Consider the following 22,870-nt stretch of genomic DNA (forward strand, 5'->3'; position numbering starts at 1 on the left):
GAAATGGCCTTTGGTACTTTACGGCACATAGAAACTACAAAACGCAGCTATACCTACATAGCGGTCACCCTCTAACTACCACAATTAGCGTTTGGCTTTACTGAGTGTATAAGTAGAGTCGTTGTTAGGAAAAAGATAGAGTAGAGGGGATTTATTCTGTGGAGGTGTGGTGAGGTGTGGGGAAAGGGGGATGGATGCCTCTGGCAGTCCCATGTTTAGGCATCTTTTCCCCCTGAGGGACCAGCCACATGAAATTATAGTATAGAAGAGTTTATTAATGGCATGGGGAGGGGAGCTAAGAGGTTAGTAGGGGCAGAAAGAGAGAGGGAGAGGAGTGGGGGAGAGAGAAAGAGGAGAAGAGAGGAGAAGAGTAGAAGCTGGCCAGGCCATGAGCACGTGGAGAGAGATGGGGGAAGGGAATGGGGAGAGGAGGGGCAGTGGGGGTAGAGCAGGAGCAAGAGAGAGAGGAGGGGGCAAACAATCCCCTTTATAGTGACAGGTAACTGTGGGATGGGGTTTACAGAATCCCAACAGTCAGTACCCACAATGCAGTCTTCATCCTCACTTGAGCCAAAGGCTGCAGGCCTCAAAATTTACTATAGTATTACAGTCATTATCATTGCTATTATTATTATATCACTGTTATGATGACACATCAAAAATACCTAATTAGTAGTTCTTTATTTTGTCATAGATGGGCATTAAATTAATACACAACAGGCAGAGGAGGGACTAAGCTTTAATGTGTGCAAGAGCTGAATTACTCTTTGGGGTCGTAGGCTAAAAATGCCAGATTTGGAAACTGCATTTCTTTTTCCTCTCTGTCAAGGACCAGCCTTGACTTGGAGAGGGGTTCTGAGAGAAGGGGTGACAAAGAAATGATTCAAAGTCTAATTGTGGATCCAAGCTGACGACCTGTGTTCTGCCTGATCCAGCTTTTTCCAGTCTGCTTCTCTCTGTGTTCTGCCTTCTCTCTGGAGATTTCTCTGTATTCTGCTTGCTTGCTATTCTAGAGATCTCTCTATGCAATTCCTGCTTGCATGTGTGTGTGTGTGTGTTCTCTCTTTTTATCCTAAAAAATATCTGCATAGTGCATCTCCTACAGAACACAGGCACAGTCTTTTATTTTACACACCAATCTCATTATTTACTATAGGTTTTCCTTTAAATTTCTTATAAATCAGCATCTCATGACCGCCCTCTCCCCAGCCCATAGATATAGATGTAGACTGAAAGCATACTTTTTTTTCTTTTCTTAACACTGCAAAAGAATTCAGAGATCTGCCTTTGTTAAGCACAGCTGATTTGCCAGTTGGGTGTGACCCTCCCCCGAAATTACCATTTCCACCCTGCCAGAGCCTAGACCTTGCTCTGTTCTAGGCCCATCCTGAACTCAGGAATCTATCTGATTAAGCATAAACAACAACAACAACAACAACAACAACAACAAAACCTTAGCTGGGTGGGATCTCCTACGATCTCCAAGCCCTAAATCTCTTTATCTCCTTCCTTAGTAATTTTCTAACAAGTTGGCTCACAGTGCCTTTTATTCCTTTAGATTTGTGAAGCTCTTCATGGAATTCATATTTCGTGCCTATTTTTTGCATAGCTGAGAAACCATGTATCTTTGAACTCATGAGTTTAGAGTGCTTTCCTATAGCTTAGTCCTCAAGGTCCCAGTGCTTAGCATTTCAAAACCTAGCCACACCCTCAACCCGTGCTGTTATTACCATGGATTCACTAACATTAAAAACATGCACATTCCTTGGAAGTGTCCTCTACTGATCGTGGGTCTAGAAGGTATGTTCATTATTACACAAACAAGCCTCCCAACCACAGCAGCTGTCAATACTCCTGGAGGCTCACACTGTTCCCTGTCCTAAGGGCAGAAACCGTGTCACTCAGTTTCCAACAAAGCCATGCTGTCCCCCGTACTTCTCGATTGGTACATGCTTTGGTTAAGTTCAGTGTGTGAGGTCCTTGCTCTGTGATTTCAAAGTGAAAATCTGACTGGAAAGCAATTGCTTATTTAAAAATGAAAAACAAAAATCAAGGGAGAGATTACTTTTTGAAGTGTTTATATACTCCCTGTCAGCAGGCTATTTTTAGGCTCTCTAGGTGCAGAACAAGGTACCAGCAGAACCCTCTGCAACTTTAGTGTGTTGATGGATCATCTGGAATCTTAAGCCACAGGCTTGGATTTGGTGGGTCTGGGGTGTGTCCAAGGGCTTCACTTTCTTATAGACTCTCACATGCTGGTCCATGGACCACACTGGAAATAGCCCTTAGTGTTTATGAGCTTTTGACGACAATATGCATGTTCTATGTCACATCTTTATGAATAATTTCCCATCAGAGTTATCTGTGTGTTAAATGCCGTAATCTGATGTTTGGTGCCTCTACCTTTAATGAGGTACCTATTTCAAAAATCCTATCAATATTTTTATCTATTCCACTGTTTTTTTAACCCTTCAATGACTTAAAAATAATAATGTAAACATTGGCTACAGGGGAACTTGTATTCAGTTTTCTGGATATATGGACATCTCCTCTCCAGAGGCTGTTTTTCCCGGAGTAGCGCACCATTCCTGGTCAGGTATGAACTTCTGCAGGGTAGGGCCTCAGCGTGGGCTTGTTCATTGGCATCTTTCCAGCCTTCAAAGTGGCGCTTTTCACCTGGCACACACTGAGTCTACCCGGGTTAGGTCAGGAGTGCTTTGTTTCCAGTTCACTCTCTACTTCCATAAAGGTGTCGATGACTTCTGAGCTCCCGTGGCTTCACACGAACTCCTTCTTAAAGGTGCGAAGAAGAGTACCAGACTCCGGACTCGGAAACTTCGGAAGCGGTTGTTTTCCTGTTGAGTTCTACATAAATTATTGTTTTTTTTTAAAAATTTATTTCATCAAAGTGGGATAGAACAGAATTTGATATTTTATCAGTAGATTCTCCTTAATATAATATCCATCTTTAACCTTTCTCATAATGGTGGAAAATTCACCACATTTATCGTCAGTTAAAACCACTGGATGCTAGTTTTCCTTTCTATGGAGGTTGGTGTGTGGGACCTGTTATCTCACTTAGACTTGGGCTGTACCGTATGGGAGGTCTGGGTTTCATATCACATAGTCCAACAGACGTCTCCACAGCCTGGCTTCTTTCAGTCTCTTCACTGAAGAGTTGGTCACACCCTTCTTTCATTGTCCCAAGGAGGACTGGGAAGCACCATGGAGCTTGTATCAAGAAAAGAACATTAATTGCATCTCATTCTAATACAGCATAACTATAGTGTCCTCGTTTTCTTTAAAACTTGCTTTCTGACCTGTGCATTTCCTATCACGTTATAAGCAACGGCCACTGTTCAGCATTAAAAAAAAAAAAAAAAGAGAGATCGAGAGATAGGTTTTGTTGCAGCTGCTAATTAATGTTATTCAAATCGTTCCTGTGGTGGCCGGGCATTTCCCGCTACCTGCCCCAATGTTCAGGGTTCCTGCATCAAACACACACATGTAACTTTATATTCTAATATGCCTTAAACAACTCAATGGCTGAGCCACCCCCAAACCTCCATGCGGCTAACACCTTCCCTCCGATATTCCTGAGTTATTACTAAAATCTATAATCCATCTTTGTTGCCCTAGACCCAGTCAGGAACACCCCCCCCCCCCCGCCGCCTGGGGACCACCCTTTTTTGGGCTCTAAAGTGTTCACTATCTCTCTGTCCTGCCTGCCTTCTGAAATGGCATGACAGTTCTCTCCTTCTCTCTCCCTTTTGGTCCCTTGCCCTGGAATCCTGGAAGTCCGGCCTCTATATCTTTGCCCAGTCATTGGCTGCGGGCAACTTTATTACCCAATCAAAACCAACTGGGGGCAGGGTCCCTCAGCATCTGGCCTGAAGATGTGTGAATTCCCCCATAATTGGGGGGGGGGCAAATTAACATAAGTAACATTAGACCAAATCCACAGCAGCTTTTGTGTTGAAGAAAATCCATTTTAACATCCCTGGTTTGGAAACTTTCTAGGTTAGATGACTTGTAAAAGTTTGCATATAGTTACTACCTGAGGCAAGTCTTTTGTTGGAGCTTTCTTTTGCTCTCTACACCCCTGGAGCCTCTCTTGATCATTTTGTCTTCATCTCTTCATATGCTCCGCCCACTCTCTGATTTTCCTCCAAGCTTAGTCTCTGTAGGTTGGCTTAAAGGGCAAGCCTCAGCTTCATGTCAATCAGCCTCCCAGCTCACCAGTTTATTCTATAAGCACACTTCCTGCTGAACTTCGGGTGGTTTGCTAGGCAACAGGTCTTGGAAAAATCAATCCAGCTGTGTAGATTTCAATAACATTCGGTAACAGGCAACTATCTACAGTAAATTATGCATGCGTCTTGTTCTAGTACAAAAACAAATGTTATCTATGCTCCTGGTTTGATGGGCACACCAGCAGTCTTGCTGTCCTTTTAGTCCAGGGGAGGGGAGGGGAAGGGCAAGGGAGAAGCAATCTTATATTACCACATCTCTGACAAAGTGGAGAGGCCCAAGGAGAGGCTGGCTATCTCCCCTCTAAGAAGTCTCAGGATAAACGGAATTGGGGTGGGGTCTTAGATGAGAGCTAATATTGCAGAGGCAGAGGCAGATGGAAATGGAATTACTCATGAGCGAGATCACGTGACTTACATGCTTAGTAAAGCTCTAGCAGGTGCCCAGGAAGTGCACCTCTTTAATTTGTTCGGAGGTAAGAGGTACAGGGAGGAGCAGTGACAAGAGCTGATTAAAAAGTGGACCCAGATGTCAGAGTGCGGAGAATCTCCATTTGCATCAGCCTTCTACGCAGTCAACATTTTGCAAATTTCTGCCAAAGTCTGGTAAACAGAGACTGGTCTTTTACTTGTCCCTCTTGTGCTGGAAAATGACTCTTTTGCAAAGAAAGTACTTCCTTTGCTTGCCTAGCAAGATGTCCTTAAGTGTGCCGTCCATTTATATTTCTCGTGCCACATACATATTTGATCAGGAGACGGATCTGGGCGATTGCATTGCAAGGGTTTGCAGCTTGAGCTGCAGCTCTGTGGACTTGTGGTTCGCCTCTCCGTGAAGCAAAAGGCACATCACAAGCTGCCTTCTCAGCTGTGAAATGCCACTACTTAGGTCACATGGCTCAGATGAAAAAACTGCCAGGAGCAACGCCTTCTCCTTGGCGGAGAGGCGTGCCACCTGTCACCCAAAGCTGCCGTCCCCTCTGGCATCACGCATGGATAGCTCTGTTAGACACTTGTGCAGAGAACAAGGCTGTGTTCTCTGCCTCTTGCAGCATATTTTTCCGTGGCACTAAACATGGGTAGAATTCATGATATTAATTGAATTAGAGAATATTCTTCAAACTACCAAGACTCAAGTCTTCATCCAGAAGAGTGGGTTGTTATTCACGGAAGGCACTTGAATGAAAACATTAATTTTTCTCTCATGTGAAAGATAGCATATGACACGCTTAATTCCACCTGACACCTGTGATACCACCCTGGTGACAGGCTAAGGTCCCCCTGTATACCACTCCTTTAATTGCCTGCATAGTTTCAGAGCACATTGTCAAAACCAACCATAAAAGACCTGGCTTCTTCAAAATTTTTATGGCATATAAAACAAGAAGTACAGTTCATGTCTTCATGGGCCGACAAAACCTCCCATGCAATGCAACATAATTAGATTTCTTCCAGGTCTGTGTAAGGTCTAACATGGTGTAAGATTCCCCCCAAAGTGCTTGGTTCATATTTGTCAGAAGAATCATAAAAACGGTGCTCTAGTAAACATTAACAGGTATTTGGTCTGCCTAGGATTTTGAAATCCGTGGCTTCCTATTTTTCTACGAAAGACCTATTTAAAAAATGTTCTACCTTTAGGAAAAGTTATGTGTTTATCCTGATATAACAACATCATTTGGGCACATGTACTAAAGAGCTTAAAAAAAATCCCTTGGATTTTTGTGTGGTTTAGTGAAAGATAAAAGCCTGCATTAGAATATACTCTTCCCTAAAGCATGCCAACTATGTTGGTTGTTTTGCTAACTGCTCCACTTAGCTCTCTGCCCCACCTCCGAAGAAAGCCTAGGATTCTAATGCCTGCACTTTGATTTAGAGTAAGGAACTTCGCACCAATAATAAAGTTAAAATGAGGTAGTTAGCATGGGCCCATGAGCTAGTTACAGAGAGGGGAAGGTTTGAACCCAGAAAGACACATGTACACACAGAGGGAACAGCCATGAAGAAGGCAGATATGCTCATATTAAGAAACTCCAGAAAAGAGAATGCCAAAAACTTCCAACAAGTAATGAGAGGAGACCTGAAAGAGATCCTCACTGTCCTGGGAAAGAATTTGTCCTCTTGATTTCAGACATTTTTAGCCTTCAGAATTCTGCGACCGTAGAGAGCGTTTCTGTTTTTTTCTCTTCACTACGTTATTTTGTTATAGTGACCCTGGGACACTAATAAACATTAGAAGTTACTATGATGTAAAGCTACTCTTAAATAATCCCCTGTAAATAAAAGCAAAACCTACCCCCACCCCTGGCCAAGCACAACCAGTCTGATGGGTGCGAATTGACGTCCATCTACTTATGGACTATTAATCACTTAACTGTTCCACTCCCCCAAAAGAGCCCCCTTCTCTGCTGCTCACACGTGGTGACTCCCCTTAGATATCTATTACCGATATGATTAACTCTGGATGTTAACTTTCTCCAGGATTGAGGAATGCCTGGCTAGAACACAAGGCACTATTTCTAGGTTTGCTGAAGAAACTGGAACTTGATCAATGGGCCAAATAAGGAAGATTCATGGTCACCCAAGGTGGGCAAGCTCCATCCAAACTGTTGAAGGTCCAGGTTGCACAGAGAAGGGAAGGAAGATGAATTCAGTCCTGTTCTGCAGCGAGAGGGATCATCTCTCATTACAGATGGTTGTGAGCCACTGTGCCGTTACTGGGACTTGAACTCAGGACCTCTGGAAGAGCAGTCGGTGCTCTTAACCACTGAGCCATCTCTCCAGCCCGAGAGTGCTCTTCTCTTGCTCATCTCCAGACACTGGATTCTGGAATTTGTACTAGCCCATTAGTTTCTCGGGTTTTTTGTCTCAAAGAAGGCATTATGTTAGCAGCCCTCCTGGTCCCTATAAGAACTACCTAACAGGCAAAGTTGTTGTGGGCAATTTGAATGGCACTTTAATGAGTATGAAAATGTAAATAACTAAATACAGAGAATATCCAATAGAAAAAACCTTAAAAGACAAATATAAACAACCATTATAAAGACTGTACTACTGCAAGCCAGGGGAAAAATATCAGATTGGTGTCACGTCCAACAGACTCGTTCTTTGTGTCTGGAGGGCCATGCGGTCCAGCACATCATCGTTTTAAAGAGGAAGAACTCAGTGCACACCAGCTCTTCCCTTTTCAGCTCTGTCCACGTTCTTGAATGTGCACTTTCTAGGAAAGGTTGGTTGTTCCTCTCTAGAGCTCACTCCAGACTGAACAGCCACAGAGGGAGGGGTATCTGTATTTGTTTTCAAACGTATTTGATTTACTTTGAAAAAACAAACCTTCAAATGTAGTAACTGTGGCAATGGTGATTTAAAAGATGCCATTTTTTTTCAGTGTCCAGAAAAATTATATATAAAGCAAACATAGTTATGTTTCTAGAATAAGGGGTATTTACCAGTGAGGATAGTAGAAAACTAATTTATTCTCTCCCTGAAAATATCTAGTGTTTTAGTATTGGTGATTTCCCTGCCTGTATTGATTTGCCGGTGCTCTTAGCTAATTGTCAAAGGCAGAAGGTACGCACTGACAGCTGAATTTCCGGTGGACTGCTTGATCATACGCAGACTGGCTCTCTCTCCACCACCCTTTGAGCTCCTGCAGGCATTTGACAGTGACTGGGCACTGACTGGCTGTCGGAGGAACTGGGCTGGAACCAAATACAGTCAAATGTCTGAGAACCTATAATTCTGAGGCGTGACACAGAACTGTGGCTTCCTAAGCGGAGCACCCCTGACTGTCCCTTCCGGGAACAGATCTACCAGTAACTTCAGTCTTTGGTTTTATCTCTGGAGCTAGTAGCTTTTTAGTTTCTAGTTCTCCCATTTGTATTCAGAGGTCAAGCAGGCATCCAGCAAGATGTGCGGTTGGGGATACAGGAGAAGATGTAGTGTGTGGAGGAGGCTTCTGGAGTCGGTCAGACTTGGATTCTCACCCTGCTCGGTGATGTTTGAGTTCTTGAACATTAGAAAGGACAGTTAGAGTTCCTACACTTATTTCTGATGTTAATGAAGTGAGAATTATAATTATAACAGGACTTTTTTTTTTTTTTTTTTTTTGGAGACTGTCTTTCACACCATAGCCCAAGCTAGCTTAGAACTTACTGTGCAGACCTAGCTGGTCTTGAATGGTCTTGAACTCATGGTAGTCCTCCTGCCTCAGCATACTCAATTAGATATAGGATTATAAGCAAGAGCCACCATGTTCTATGGCTATCTGTGTTTCCAGTGTGATTAATCAAGATGGGTGGCATGTATTAAACTGAACACACAAGAAGTATTATGTGTATATATTCTGTGTTGGTGGCATTCTCCTTTGTCCTGGCCCTCTCAAATGGACACAGAGGCTGTTAACAGTGAGGAAAAAGGAGATTTTACGTGGAAAGTAATTCCCTGTGGAAGGTTTCTATATGATATTGCAACAGTTTTTTTCCCTTGAGGTAACTTGTGGGTATGTAGTAAGTGACTATAACCCCAGCCAAACAACTGCCGGTGGGGACTTATTGCAGAAGATCATCTTATCTGGGTTTGTTGAATGTTTATACCACATCATGGCAGACAGCGTTCCAAGACCCTCATCTGAGTGTCCAGCCACTCCACACAACCTACTGTGTGCAACAGTGTCCTAACTGCATATGATACCAGAGAGAGGCTAGAACGTACAAACTGAGGAGATGAAAGGAGGGATTCTATCTATGTGGTTTTAAGAAACCCCACACCCAGCTGAGTAAGGGCTTCCCCTCATGTGCGCTCCGTAGGGAAGGCCAATGAGATCTCGGTTCTCCAGAGTGAACATTAGTGGATTCATGTCTTGTCATTGGGCTGTATAAAAAGGGGAGGAAATACTAGCATGCCTCTCTGGGAATGTCAGCAACAGGACACTACACACGCTCCTGTTCAAAGCCCCATGCCCTCAGAAAATGAAGAATATAAACCGTTGTGTCAGGGTTACCTTCTAAGGGCAGTCTCTGAGGAAGAAAGCCAATGCCACTGGACAGTTGGAGGACATCAAAGGTTATTTTTATTAGCTCCGAATTTTCATATGGCTTTAACTATGAAGGCACGCATAGCATAGCGACCTGTGACCGTCACCATTAGTCAACATCACTGTTCTTTCTTAAGCAGCTTTATGTAATCTGCTTGGTTTCATACAGCAATGGGCTGTGCTCTGCAGGAAGGAAGTGGTGTCACGAGGGTAGGCTGAGATACCAGTAATATCACCTGGTAGAAAGCAGGTATTTGCAGTCGTGGTTATAACTGTGCATTAGTCAGCGTTCTCTAGAGTTGTATTAGAGACTCTTTATATCTAGAGTTGTCTAGAGAGAACTTATGGAATGTCTCTTTCATATATATCTATGAAAATTATTAGAATGACTTACAGTCTGTAGTCCAACCAACTCAACAGTGGGCAGCTGTGAATGGGAAGTCCAAGAATCTAAAAGTTGCTCAGTCCTGAGGTGTTCCGGCTGGTCTTCTGAAGGTTCCAACAGATGTGCTGGCAAGTAAGTGCAAGCAGGCACAGGAGGAAGCCCTCCTTCTTCCATTGTCCTGATGTAGGCCTCCAGCAGAAGGTGTGGTCCAGATTAAAGATGTGTACCACCGCGCCTAGACCTAAACTATTCTTTACTTGGAATTTGCTCTGCCCTAGGCTGGCCTTGAACTCAGAGAACGGCTTGCCTCTATCTCCTGAGATTAAAGGCGTGTACTACATTGCCTGGGCCTAGGCATTTCATGGCTACTATGCCTCAAGATTCAGATCAAAAGCCTGTGTCATTCCACATCAAGATCTGGATCAAAACCCTATGTCTTCTGGCTTCAAGATTGGGATCCCATGTGTGCCCTCTGTTTCTGGATTGCAGTTCATTCCAGATGTAGTCAAGTTGACAACTAGGAACAGCCATCACACACTGTCTTTTGAGTATAGCGTATATCTTGCCTTTCATGTGGCTTGTGGAACATTTATCGCATTTCCAGACTTTGAATACAAACTACAAATGTTAGTTCAAATTAATTGGACTATCATAATGTGGGAAGCATTTCACAGATTCATAAGTCTGTGAGAAAAAGATACTGCTTTTTAAGGAAAAAAGAGTTTCGATATCTGGGTATAATTTCTGTACCTAAGTTTTCACCAACTTATGTACTGTCTCCTTCACGAGCCATAAATTCAGTGTTTAGTTTACTTCATAAGTTCTCAACTCTTGCTTAGATCACTTTTGATATGTACACCAGAATCTTCTCAGGGACTTCAAAATATAAAGATGCCTGGGCCAAGCTGCTGGAACTCTAATGGAACCTGAAAGCCAGCAATGTAAAAAGAGAGGGTGTTCTAATTAGGCTCCAATACTGTGATGAACACCATGTGCAAAAGCATCTTGGGAAGGAAAGGGTTTATTTGGCTCACAGGTTGAAGTTCATCATATAGGGAAGCCAAGGCAGGAACTCAATGCAGTTCCTGAGGAGTGGAACTAGTAGAATCAGGAACTGAAGCAGAGACTCTGGAGTAATGCTTATTTCTGGCTTGCTTCCCATGGCTTGCTCAGCTTGCTTTATTATAGAACCCAGGTCTATATAACTAAGGACTACTTGCCTAGGGGTGGTACCATCCTCAGTGGACTAGGTCATTCCCCATAAATCATTAATTTTTGAATAAGCATCCTATACACATGCCCAGGGGCCAGCCCAATGGAAGCAGCTGAGGTTCTCTGATCCCACATGACTCTAGCTTATAAAGGTGACAAAACCTAAGCTGCACAGAAGGTTCTGTGGTAGGTGAGTAAGGAAGAGATGACTGGACCCACCCACTGTATGGGCTGGTTTTGTGTCAACTTGACACAGGCTGGAGTTATCACAGAGAAAGGAGCCTCCGTTGAGGAAATGCTTCCATGAGATCCTGCTGTAAGGCATTTTCTCAACTAGTGATCAAGGGGGAAGGGCCCAGCCCATTGTGGGTGGTACCATCCCTGGGCTGGTAGACCTGGGTTCTATAAGAAAGCAGGCTGAGCAAGCCAGGGGAAACAAGCCAGTAAGTAACATCCCTCCATGGTCTCTGCATCAGCTCCTGCTTCCTGACCTGCTTGAGTTCCAGTCCTGACTTCCTTTGGTGATGAACAGCAATGTGGAAGTGTAAGCTGAATAAACCCTTTCCTCCCCAACTTGCTTCTTGGTCATGGTGTTTTGTGCAGGAATAGAAACCCTAAGTAAGACAAATTGGTACCAGCATAGTGGGGTATTTCTGTGACAACCTGACCATGATTTGGGGAGGACTTCAGAAGAATGTTGGAACTTTGAGCTAGAAAAGCCCTTGTGATGTTAAGAGCTCTGTGGGATGTTCTGTGGGAGCTTGGAAGATAATGTTGAGAACAGTGCAGAAGATGGAGGCCTGGCTTGTGAAATTTCAGAGGGAAGATTAGACTCTTATCAGGGTTGTTGCTGTTTTTTATTGATTGTGAAGATTCTGTGGTTTTGGTTAGCTGGAGCTGAAGAATCAGCTGTGATTAACAAGATACCAGAACTACTAAAGCAAAAGCTTTGCTTTACTGGAACTATTGATGCTGGTCAGATGAAGTTTAGAAATTAGTGGTGATTAAGAAGAGACAAGCATCATTGAGGTGAAATCTTGTGGGAAGTATTTTCTGAGAGCACAAATGGGCTGTGTTCCAAAGATAGCCAAGGTTGTACCTCCTGCTGTGGCTGGAATTGGTAATGTGTAAGAGTCACCCAGGTGGTACTGGTTTTGAAGGAATGAAGGGGTCATGGAGAGCAGCTGAGGCTTGGCACTGTGAGAGGCCGTGGAAGGCCATTGGTGAAGGTACAGCCTCAGCTGCAAATTAATGCCCCAGGACTGAAGGGGTCATACAGAGGAGTTGAGGCTTGGCACCATGAGGAGAGTCTGTGAGAGGCTATTGGTGAAGTCTGGTTGCAGCAAAGGACAGCAGTGTTCTGGAGATGCCGGTACCATGAGATGACCACCAAGAACAGCAGCAGCAGTGGAGAACAGGCAGCTGGAGCCTAGAAGACAAGGTGTGTGCTACAAAAGGGCAGAGCTGGAGAAGTGACCCAAGCCCTTGGAGAAGCCCAGAAGTTCTTAAGTGGATCCCAGACATTGGATGGTCAGAGATTGATTTTGCTTTTGATTGTGACTGTGTTCTAATATTTTTCCATCTTGAAAGAAGAAGTGGAGCCCACAGTTAAGAGACTTTGAATTGTAAAAAAAAGAAGACTGATTTTTAAAAGAGATTGGATATTTTAAAGGATTGCAATTTTAATATGTAAGATTTGTAAAGACTGTGGAACTCTTCAGGTTATTTAGATCTTGGGGATGAATAAGAAAGTAAGGGTTGAGGCTTAATAGTGTTGTGTTTATGTGTCAAGTTGACAAGGGGTCAATTTTACTGGGCCCAGCCCATTGTGGGTGGAGCCATCCCTTGGGCTGGTAGACCTGGGTTCTATAAGAAAGCAAGCTGAGCAAGCCAGGGGAAGCAAGCCAGTAAGTGACATCCCTCCATGGCCTCTGCATCAGCTCCTGCTTCCTGACCTGCTTGGGTTCCAGTCCTGACTCCCTTTGGTGATGAACAGCAATATGGAAGTGTAAGCTGAATAAACCCTTTCCTCCCCAACTTGCTCCTTGGTCCTGATGTTTGTGCAGGAATAGGAACCCTGACTAAGACACTCCTGTAACACTGATGCCATTCTTTCTTGCACCCGTGGGCGTATCTTGTCATTATTATAGCTTACAAGGTTCAGAGTTGGGTAAGATTGGTAATAACTTTTTATCCCCAGGCAATAGGCACAGAATCTTCCAGCACCATGAGAGCTAGTCAATGGAAATGAAGCTTCTGGATTTGTAACAACTTGATGTCAACATGTCCTATGACTCAGATATATGGTGTCTTTATCAATAGGGTCTTACTATGGCATTCTAGATTGTGATCAAGAGTAATGTCAATAGCCTTTAATGTTTGGGGACAGGAGCTAGTCTAGAGGACCCACTGACCAACAACCTGAAGAGAGGTAATTCATACTTGGTACTGGGATTCTTATCTTAACCTGTTGTAAGGTAATGTATATATGTACATATATACCTCTTCATACTCCTTATCTACCCTGCCCAAACATCATTTACCTAAGAGGCCATTCCTTATCAAACGATCACCTTCTCCCTCTCACTATACTCTTAGGGTTTCTATTGATATGAAAAGACATGGTGACCATGGCAACTCTTATAAAGGAAAACATTTAACTGGGACTAGCTTACAGGTTCAGAGGCTTAGTCCATTATCCTCATGGAGAGAAGCATGGCTGGAGAAGAATCTGAGAATTCTACATCTTGATCTCCAGGCAGGAGACTGTGTGGTACACTGGGCGTTGTTTGAGACCTCAAAGCCTTCCCCTGCAGAGAGGAACTTCCTCCAATCAGGCCACACCTCCTAATAGACCCCCCTCCCTATGGGCCAAACATGCAAACACGTGAGTCCATGGGGGCCATTCTTATTCTAATCACCACACTTATAGCACATATTTCTTTACATTTTTTCATTTAATCCTATCAAGGGGATATTATGTCTGCAGTACTTTTTTTTTTTTTTTTTTTTTTTTTTTTAGTTTCACCTGCCAACTAGACATTCCTATATTTCTGGAGCTTAGATCAGAACTTGAGAGCCCAAAGACACATAGCAGGCATACTTTTTGAATGATTAAGCCAGAGGCTTCATGGGTGGAGAGACAACTCAGCTAGTCAAGTCCTTGCCAAACAACCATGAGGTCCTGAGTAAAGCACTAGACCCAATGGCACACACCTATCATCCTATTTCTAAGGATGGGGAGACAAGAGAGCCCCTGGAGCTCACTTGCTAGCTAGCCCTGCTGAATCGGTGAACTGTGGGCACAATGAGAGACCCTGTCACAAACAACAAGATAAAGAATAATTGAGAAAAAAACACTTGACATTCTTCTATGGCTTCCACATGCACATGTATAAAACACATATGCACACACACATACCTTCATATGCTACATCTCAACCCACATGCAATGCACTCAGTGCCTGGGGTTTGATCCTTTTAGCAGGAATGGCTATAATATATGCTTAGACCTAGATGACTGGTCTGTAGTATCTTCTCTCCTGGATTCAATAGTAAAGTCCTTCACAACCGAGTTATTAATCATTGGCTTCCAGAGGAAACTTTATCCATATCCCTACCTGACAAAGTAAAATTTCAGACATAGCTTTTTAGTTGAAAAAAAAAAAAGACCAAATAGGGTTAAACAAATTCAATTTTCCCACTCAATCTTGTATGAACTAACCCCTAAAGAGAGAGAGAGAGAGAGAGAGAGAGAGAGAGAGAGAATTTGAGCTATAAGAAGCAAGATTTTTCAGGTTTGCATCTTCTTCCTGGAAATGGGCTCTCTTGTTATGCCAGATCACATGTGATTTTCAATATAGATTTTTTTTGAAGTTGAACTGGGAAGTTTAAAGGACACTCATTTTCTATAAGGTGACAGATGACAGATGCAGGTAAAACAATCACCCCATGGGTTAATGTTAAATTCCCAACCATTTATTCTAATGGCTTCATTTTATAGATGAAGACATTGAAACTCTGACAGGTAATAGTTGATCTTTCATAAACCATAGGATGAATAAATGAGGGCTTGAATCTGTTAATAACTTAAGGCCGTTCAGTTACATAGTGTGTAATGGATATCAGAACTGGGTTTAGACCAGGGCCCTTTCATCACCTCCAATGATATTCATAAACATCCAATTAGAAACATCTGGGGGTAGGGTATTGGCTAATACGATGTGGGTGGTATCCCAGAACTGGACTTTTTATGCCTCTCTTCTTTGGAAAACTGCTATATACCTAACATGACTAATACAAGAATTTGCCTCACTTTTAACTACACAGATAAAGAGTTTCATATAGTATATGGAGAGCATGTTTTATAGGATTTTCAGAATAAAATACCTCTACCTTTGCTTAGCTCCACAGGATCAGCCTTTGAACTAAATCTCAATAAACTGAAGATGTATTTCTGACATTTAATTAAATTCAACAGTTATTGAGGATGGGATAAAAAAATGAGTGGGACATGCTTCTTAATATAGACTCCTTAAATCCTACTTAAATTGAGGGAAAGAAGTTACAGGATCCTGATAGTCCCATGAATTTCTGATAATCATGATTTTTCAGGCTGCTGAAAGCTTGTCCTGTACCTTTAAGGCATGTTGGGATGCTTAATTTGTTCTGATTAACTGTTAAATGAAAGCATCGGCTTTTTTTTTTCTCTAATCAAATGGCTGTGGGATTTCTACTAAGTAATAAGTATTCGAGTAGTTTTTTTTCCCATTAACATTCTGTGGATGGCTGGGGGAAGCAATGTGAAGGAAACATCATATTTTATCCCTCTCATATTTTAAGATTGAGCAGGATTGGAACAGAGCTAATTATGTAACAGGTACAATAATTACATAACAGATTAAATCTTTCTGTAGAGTTAGAAATCTCTTTCCATAGAAAGCTCTGTATTTCTACCAGGTTTCAGTAACCACACTGATATTTTCTCTCATGGCATCCGTCAGTTGTAAAATGATGCATTCAGCTCCCCTTTTACATATGATTCATATGGAATGTTGGGTCCTACTTGCATTGTGTTGGGAGAAATAAAACCCATTTCTCATATTATAGGTTAAATGGAAGTATGGGATAAACTTAGAGAGGTGCTGGGTAATTTCTTGTACATAGAGGTACAATCTAGAGATGGCTAGTGTACCTTTGGGCTACATTCAGACCTATCCTTATTGTACAATAGAGTTATGTCCCAAGAGACTCAAGGGAAATTGAAAATATTCAGCATGAGCTGAAAAGCACACTGTGAAAATGGGTCTTCCTATCCCAACTCCCCAATAGAGGTAATTCATCTAATCTGGAAAATTCCTCATAGGCGTGCCCACCGGTTCCTTTATGAGGTCATTCCAGATACTGTCAGTTGACAAACAATAAAAACCATCACAGGCTGGAGAGACAGCTCAGTGGTTAAGAGCACTGATTGCTCTTCCAGAGGTCCTGAGTTCAATTCTCAGCAACCACATGGTGGCTCACAACCATCTGTAATGAGATCTGATGCCCTCTTCTGGTGTGTCTGAAGACAGCTATAGTGTATTGATATAAAATTATAAAATTTAAAGAAGTCTTTAATAAAAAACCCTATCACAGTGCTTATTAGCTTTTTTCTGAGTTTTAAATGGATGTACATATGCATAACTGTTTGAAAAATCAATTTTTTTGAGGAACTTGTAATTTGATTAATAATAGAACCAGTGGCATTGTGTATGAATTTCCCAATTGGCCCATGAGGAAGTTTTACACTTTGGCCCTTAGAATGGATGGTGAGGTCTCTTAGCAACTGAAATACTGTAAATACATCAGTGAGGATTCAGTGCACAGTCAAGCTTAAAAACATAATAAAAGTCACTTGCTCTAAAATTATTGTGAAGTGATGAAGAATTCTTAGTTCCCAATTTGTTAGTTGATAATCTTAATCCTGATTTTCTGTTTTACCTTGAAAGTTGGGTACACCTGTGATGACTCTGAGTGGTGTGCTTGTGGGTCCATGGGAACTGAATTCAAAGCTGGGGAGTGTGCTGATTTTCTGACAGCATGTGGGCAGCCTATGGAGCAAGAAATAATTTTCCACAGCAGCTGTAACGATGGGCAATCTTTGGTTTTGAATTTGTAAATAAAAGGAAATAAAAGGGAACGTGGACAAAAAGGGGAACAATTGTAATGAACTAAGTTTGGGAAGTAGCGGATTGCCAGGGGTAATAGAAATGCACGTGCCCTGTACTTAGTGAGCATTAGTGGTTTGTACTCATACATGCCAGCTCATTAAATAGAAAGATATGGTAATTGCATTTAGTCAGTCATTATGTAGATCTGAAGGGAAGCTGTAAGATTCCAATCGGTCAGCGAGAAAACTCTTCAGTTGATTGGTTTGTCCTTAGATTCCAATCAGTCATCAAGAAAACTCTTCAGTTGATTGGTTTGTTATTAACGCACTCAGGATTATTATAAATTTGGTTCTGCTGAAAACATACAAGGAATGCTGTCAGATTGCATGTGATCAGAGCTCCTATTTCTCATGTTTGTGGCATAATAGAGTGTTACCATGATAGGGACATAGTATTGTGCTATACAACTAATTACATTTTACATTTGTTTTTCTAAAACCCATATTGCACTGGGCAAGATGCAAGGTAGAGACCACGTGACTCATATCACAGGGGTCAGGCAGGAGAGGCTGGCCAAAGATCTCAGGCAGGAGGATTATCACCATCTGCAGCCTACTGTGGCTATGGAAGAAAGCCTGCCCACTAGTTGACATTTTATATACTAATTGTTTTGAGATAGACAATTGCTGCATGGACTAGGCTAGTCTGGAACTTCTTGTGTAGCCCAGGTTGGATCTGAACCCTCTTCTGGGATTATATACATGCAGCACAGTGCCTGGTTATCTACTAGCAAATAAAGCCTAACTACTCTGGTTATAGCATCACCTTGTTGCCTTAGAAAATCTGGTGTCTGTAGACAACTTTTAGAGCTGGAAACCCTAGGCTTTGCCTAAACCAGAGATGGCTGTGGGGCTTGGGTGAATCTTTTATTTTATTATTATTATTTTAATTCACGGTTTTCTCCATTTTTTTTTTTTTTTAAAATGAGGATATGGGCCAAATAACACATCATTTGATTCCTTTTTCAATGTTCACAATATCTATGATTTGTACGAAGAACAGCAACTCGTCTTCAGTTAATTAGCTTTCTTGTTTTCACGACAAACTATGTGATTCGTCCCCACCCCCGATATTTGAAATCTGCCTACTGTTGGCCTCTCTGAGAGTGTTTATGAACATTTGTTGAAACTGACCAGAGAAAATCCTGGCAACTTGTCCCTGGTCTAAGGAAACTGTCAGCAGAGTTGTGGCTCTGGGCTGTCTCCCGCTGTAGTAAATGTTAATAAAGCCCTCGCAGAGGAACTGCGAACAGATGCAGCTCTGAAAACACAGTGTCCTTGTCGCCGTTTGCCCGTCTGTCTCTCCAACCGAGGCAGGACTTGCTTGTGATATCTTAGTGAATGTCATAAGCACATCGGGACTCACGAGTGCAATTGGAAACTTGCTGCACCCAAAGCCTTGGATACACACTGTCCTGAGCCATGAAGGTGTATCTACAATGACACAGGGGAATACCAGGCCCTGGAGCCAGACATGAGCATAGTATATTGTGAACCGGGGAGATGGCTTGTGGGATAAAGCACTGGGCCTGCCAGCGTGCGGACTGGAGCTCAGATCCCAGCATCCACATAAAGAGCCAGGCAGCTGTGGTGATGGTTCCCGGGATTCTAGTACGTGGGAGGCAGAGGCAGGGCATCCTTGAGGGCAAGCTAGTTAATCAGCCAAATCAGGCAGCACCGCATTCAGCCAGAGACCCTGCATCAATAAAGAAGGTGGAGAGGGATCAAGTAAGACACTCAACATAAATTTGGGACCTCTAAAGGCATATGTACACATGCATGTGCATACTCTCACATACTTAAAACATACGTACATCCATGCACACACATCACATAGAATACCCACATATAGAAACTAACAGTGTGTTGCCTTGTGATCACTTTCAATGCGAACTTTAGTTGAGTTAGATACGATTTATCTAACTATCCCATACCACATCGTAGGGGTGAAATTAGAACGTAGGTCTATTATATTGGGACAGCAGACAACACCTACATGCCTGCCTTCACTGATAAGTAGCTAAGAATCCTTGAAAAACGGATATCTTTCTGAATTCCCATTTCCTCATTTAGAAACACGTTGCTTAACAAAACATCTCATTTGAGGAAGACAAAAAAAGCAATTGGGTATGAAGGATTTTGGAAAGTTCACAGCCCTGTGTGAGCCAGCAAGGTAGCAATGTCTCAGCAGCCTGTTGGAATTATGCTACGGCTGTAATTCTTAGGGATTACATGTGATTGTAAATCGTAGGTAATTCTCGGCCTTCCTGGTCTCTTCTTACTGTTTCTTTTCCTGCTTGTTCCCTATACCCCAGCTGCTTAAAGTGTCACTGGGAATGTGGCACGACACTCAGAATGTCACAGAAAAAGGGCTGTGCCCATTCCCACAAGAACCTTAAACACATTCCTTTGACTTAACTTTATGAAGAGCAATATGTCTAATCTCTGTCCTTCCTCCTCCCTAGCCTCTGCTTCTCTGAGTTTATTAATTTGTGTATGTTGGGACTGAGGACCCCAGTGTTGATCCTGTCATGTGCAGAATCATGTAGAGAACACAGTATCATCATACGTAGCTTTTTTTTTTTTTTTTTTTAAGTAAGCACTTCTGCAACTTTCCAATGACTTTCTTGCTTGTGGTTCAGTCATGGTAAGATATTTTATAAGATGGAAGAACCTCTAGCCAGCCCCAGCATGGCAAACATGGCTCAGTCAGGCCTTGCCCTTCTCTCCCATTCCCTCTGCCTGGCTAAAACCATTAGATTACATTCCTAGAGCCAGACCCCTAAGATCCATTCTCTTATTTGGCCACTTGCTACTCCTGAGGCTGCCAAGTTCCAGCTAAGTATTGAAGTCCAGCAATCAAACACTTCCTTTTGGCTCACCTAATTAGCATGCCCAATCAAAATTAACCAACTCATCCTAACACAGGGTTCCTCCTTTTTAACTGTTTTCCTAGGGGCCTTGTTTTCTCTCTATCCAGAGGCAGTCCCTCTCCCTCTAGTTCCCTTCCCCTGTCTTACTCCTTTATCTCTGCCCTTTGTTCCTCTGGGGCAAACAAGTGTCTTTAACAAATTCACTTTCAGGTATTCCAGGTGTTTTTGTTTTGTTGGTTTTTGAATACACCTAGCACCAGCTCTTGAGTAGAGCAGCTAGGAGGGGGAAAAAGGGAATGAACAACCTCGGGTTCCTGCTCTGGCTCTGTAGCACCGGCAGCAAGAACCCTCTCTTCTCACCCTCCAGGTTTCAGTCTGCTGGCTCTAGGTCACTGGGGGGAGTTGAGAGATGATCCAACCAGGCAGTCCTCCTGCTCAGTGCCAGGTACCTTTGGAAGCACAAGAAGGCATTGCTTCAGCATTAATTGTTAGCTCATAAACTATACTGAGGGTTGAGGCTGTAACCAAGTAGATATTTTCCTAGTATGTATCAGGATTCTGGATTTTACCTCACAGTGGTGACATCACACAACTCTAATTGTAGCCCTGGGGAAAGCAGAAGGAGGATCAGAAGGTTAACATCATCTGCCCATACCAAGAACACTCAAAGCTGCTATGGGATACAGGAGACCCTGTCTCAAGACAAAAAAACAAAGAAATTCCTGTACACACACACACACACACACACACACACACACACACACATTCTTTCATGCAGAGATTACTCTTCTATGCATATATGCACTATGTATATGTTTATATAACAATTTTTTTCCTAACAAATATAGCCGTGTTTCCATTGCTATAACAAAGTGCCTGAGATAACTAAGTTATGAAGAGGAAAAGATTATGTGGACTCACAGTTTTAGATGAGATGCGGAGCACCCACTGCTTCGGACCTCCGATGGAGCTGGCATTTGGCCCTCTCAGAGTCATGACGTCCTGACTTAAGTCTCTTTATAGCATTCTTAGCTGACCCAGGAAGGAGACTCAGTACTTGGGCCCACACACTGGTCCCTGTGGTCCCTTGTATTCATCACTGAGCAAGTGCTGACTTCTTCATGGAAGTGTCTGTGATGTCATGTGTTAGGGTCCCTAACGAGCTCACAACAGCATCATGACTGTGTCGAAGTTTGTCAAAATCCTCGTCTTATTTCTTTTGAGGGAAAGTTTGTTTTTGCCTTGTCTGGGTTTTTGCATTATTCTTTGTCACTGCGATGGGACAAAAACAAACAAACAAACAAAACAAAACAAAAAAAAAAACCCAAAGCAACAACAAAAGAAAACAAAACCCAACCAACCAACCAACCCAACAAACAAACAAAATAAAACCCGAAAAGCCAAAAAACTCAAAAAGCCACCACAAAAACCCCATACAGTATGATCGGGCTTGACTGAGTTTTATTTTCATTATTTTATTTTGTGTGTGACTTGTGGCCTTGTTTCTGATATCTGCCTTTCTCCTCCTGATCATTTCCCGTGGTCCTGCTGTTCCTTCCTCAGTGGTGACAGGGCAGTAAAGCCACATTCCGCACGTATAACTTCTCTTTGTTCTAAATCTAGCTTTCTCTTCTGCATGACCAGTTTCCTTTCCCACAACACCTTTCTGTTTCCCCCCACCCCACCCCACAACATGATTTTGGCCTGGGCTGTTATTTTAACTATTTATTTTGGTTTTAATCTGTTCTTGTATTGTTCTAGCTGCTTGCTTCAGTCTGTTTTTAGAAATTTGATCCTTTCACACATATACCATCAATAAACACAGAATATGTGGGAATACACAGAAAGTTTTATGAAATTGCCTTATATGTTCTCCCCACCCCCTCCTCACCCCACCATGGTTGAGAGCTGTTTTCTTTCCATGTGCTGTGACTCCACTGTGTCTACTTCTCCCTTTGCTCATCCTTGAGAATGCCTCAGTCTGACAGTCACTAGTCATCCCTTTCTTTAGAAACATCGGTGTCTATCGATTTGCAGGTCAGAGCTGGGAGGACCAGCTGATTTCAGTCACCTGGTTCCGCTCCCAGGGCTCCAGGGCTGAGTGTCCAGAGCGCATTCCCTCAGCACGTGTCACCCCAGCCACAGGAGAACTCTTCACAGGTGAAGGGCAAGTCACTGAAATGCGCACACAGGCTTTGATGGCCAGGTATGATTTCCTGAGTCAGTCCTACCACTGTGAGTTCCCAGGAGTCGAGGTTGGATCCCACAAGATCATTCTGTTGCTGTTCATTGGTTTTCAGACTTACCATCTTGTCAATTAGGATATTTGGCATGGACATTTTAAAGGTAGTCAGGGAGAAGACCCCTTTCCTGATTTAATTTTCTTGTTTAACTCTGTATGCAATGCTTTAACAAACAGTCATCGAATTTATCTTGCTTGGTTCTCCATCTTAGAATCACTTAGCTCATCACGGTCTACACGTGGATGAGGCCATTTTGCTTTCTGACGTTACATCTTCATCTGGTATTTTAAGTACGTGACATCCTAGGCTGTGTGGTAATTTTTCCCCAGCTGTCAACCCTCTGGATCCTTACTGAACCTCTTTGGTTCTGTACCAAGGTCAAGGACAGTCCCACACCCCACACAGTGGAGTTGCTGCCAATTCTGCATTAATGAGGTAGGAGTTAATAGTATTTAAATATAATTCACAGTCAAGAGCAGCCAACCTCTTCTCTTTGCCAATTAAGAGGTGTGATGTCATGGAATACAAAGTCATTCAGAAACTATTTATGCATTGTTTTGGATTCATATGCATGACAATTTTTTCCCTTGCTTTACATTTGCATAATTGTAATTTCACCTAAATTTATATGCAGATTAGCTCAGATCTCTGAAAACATACTAATTGC

The 22,870-nt window shown here is 42.6% G+C and overlaps 1 protein-coding gene across 2 annotated transcripts in view; it reads left to right on the forward strand.

The window, feature by feature from the left end:
• GRM1 (glutamate metabotropic receptor 1) overlaps positions 1–22,870 on the forward strand; it is a gene marked incomplete at both ends in the record, with an annotated part of 351,560 nt that overhangs the window by 13,399 nt on the left and 315,291 nt on the right. The window lies entirely within an intron of this gene.

Source organism: Micromys minutus, assembly GCF_963924665.1.
Source record: "Micromys minutus genome assembly, chromosome: 30".
In the NCBI taxonomy this organism is placed as follows: Eukaryota; Metazoa; Chordata; class Mammalia; order Rodentia; family Muridae; genus Micromys; species Micromys minutus.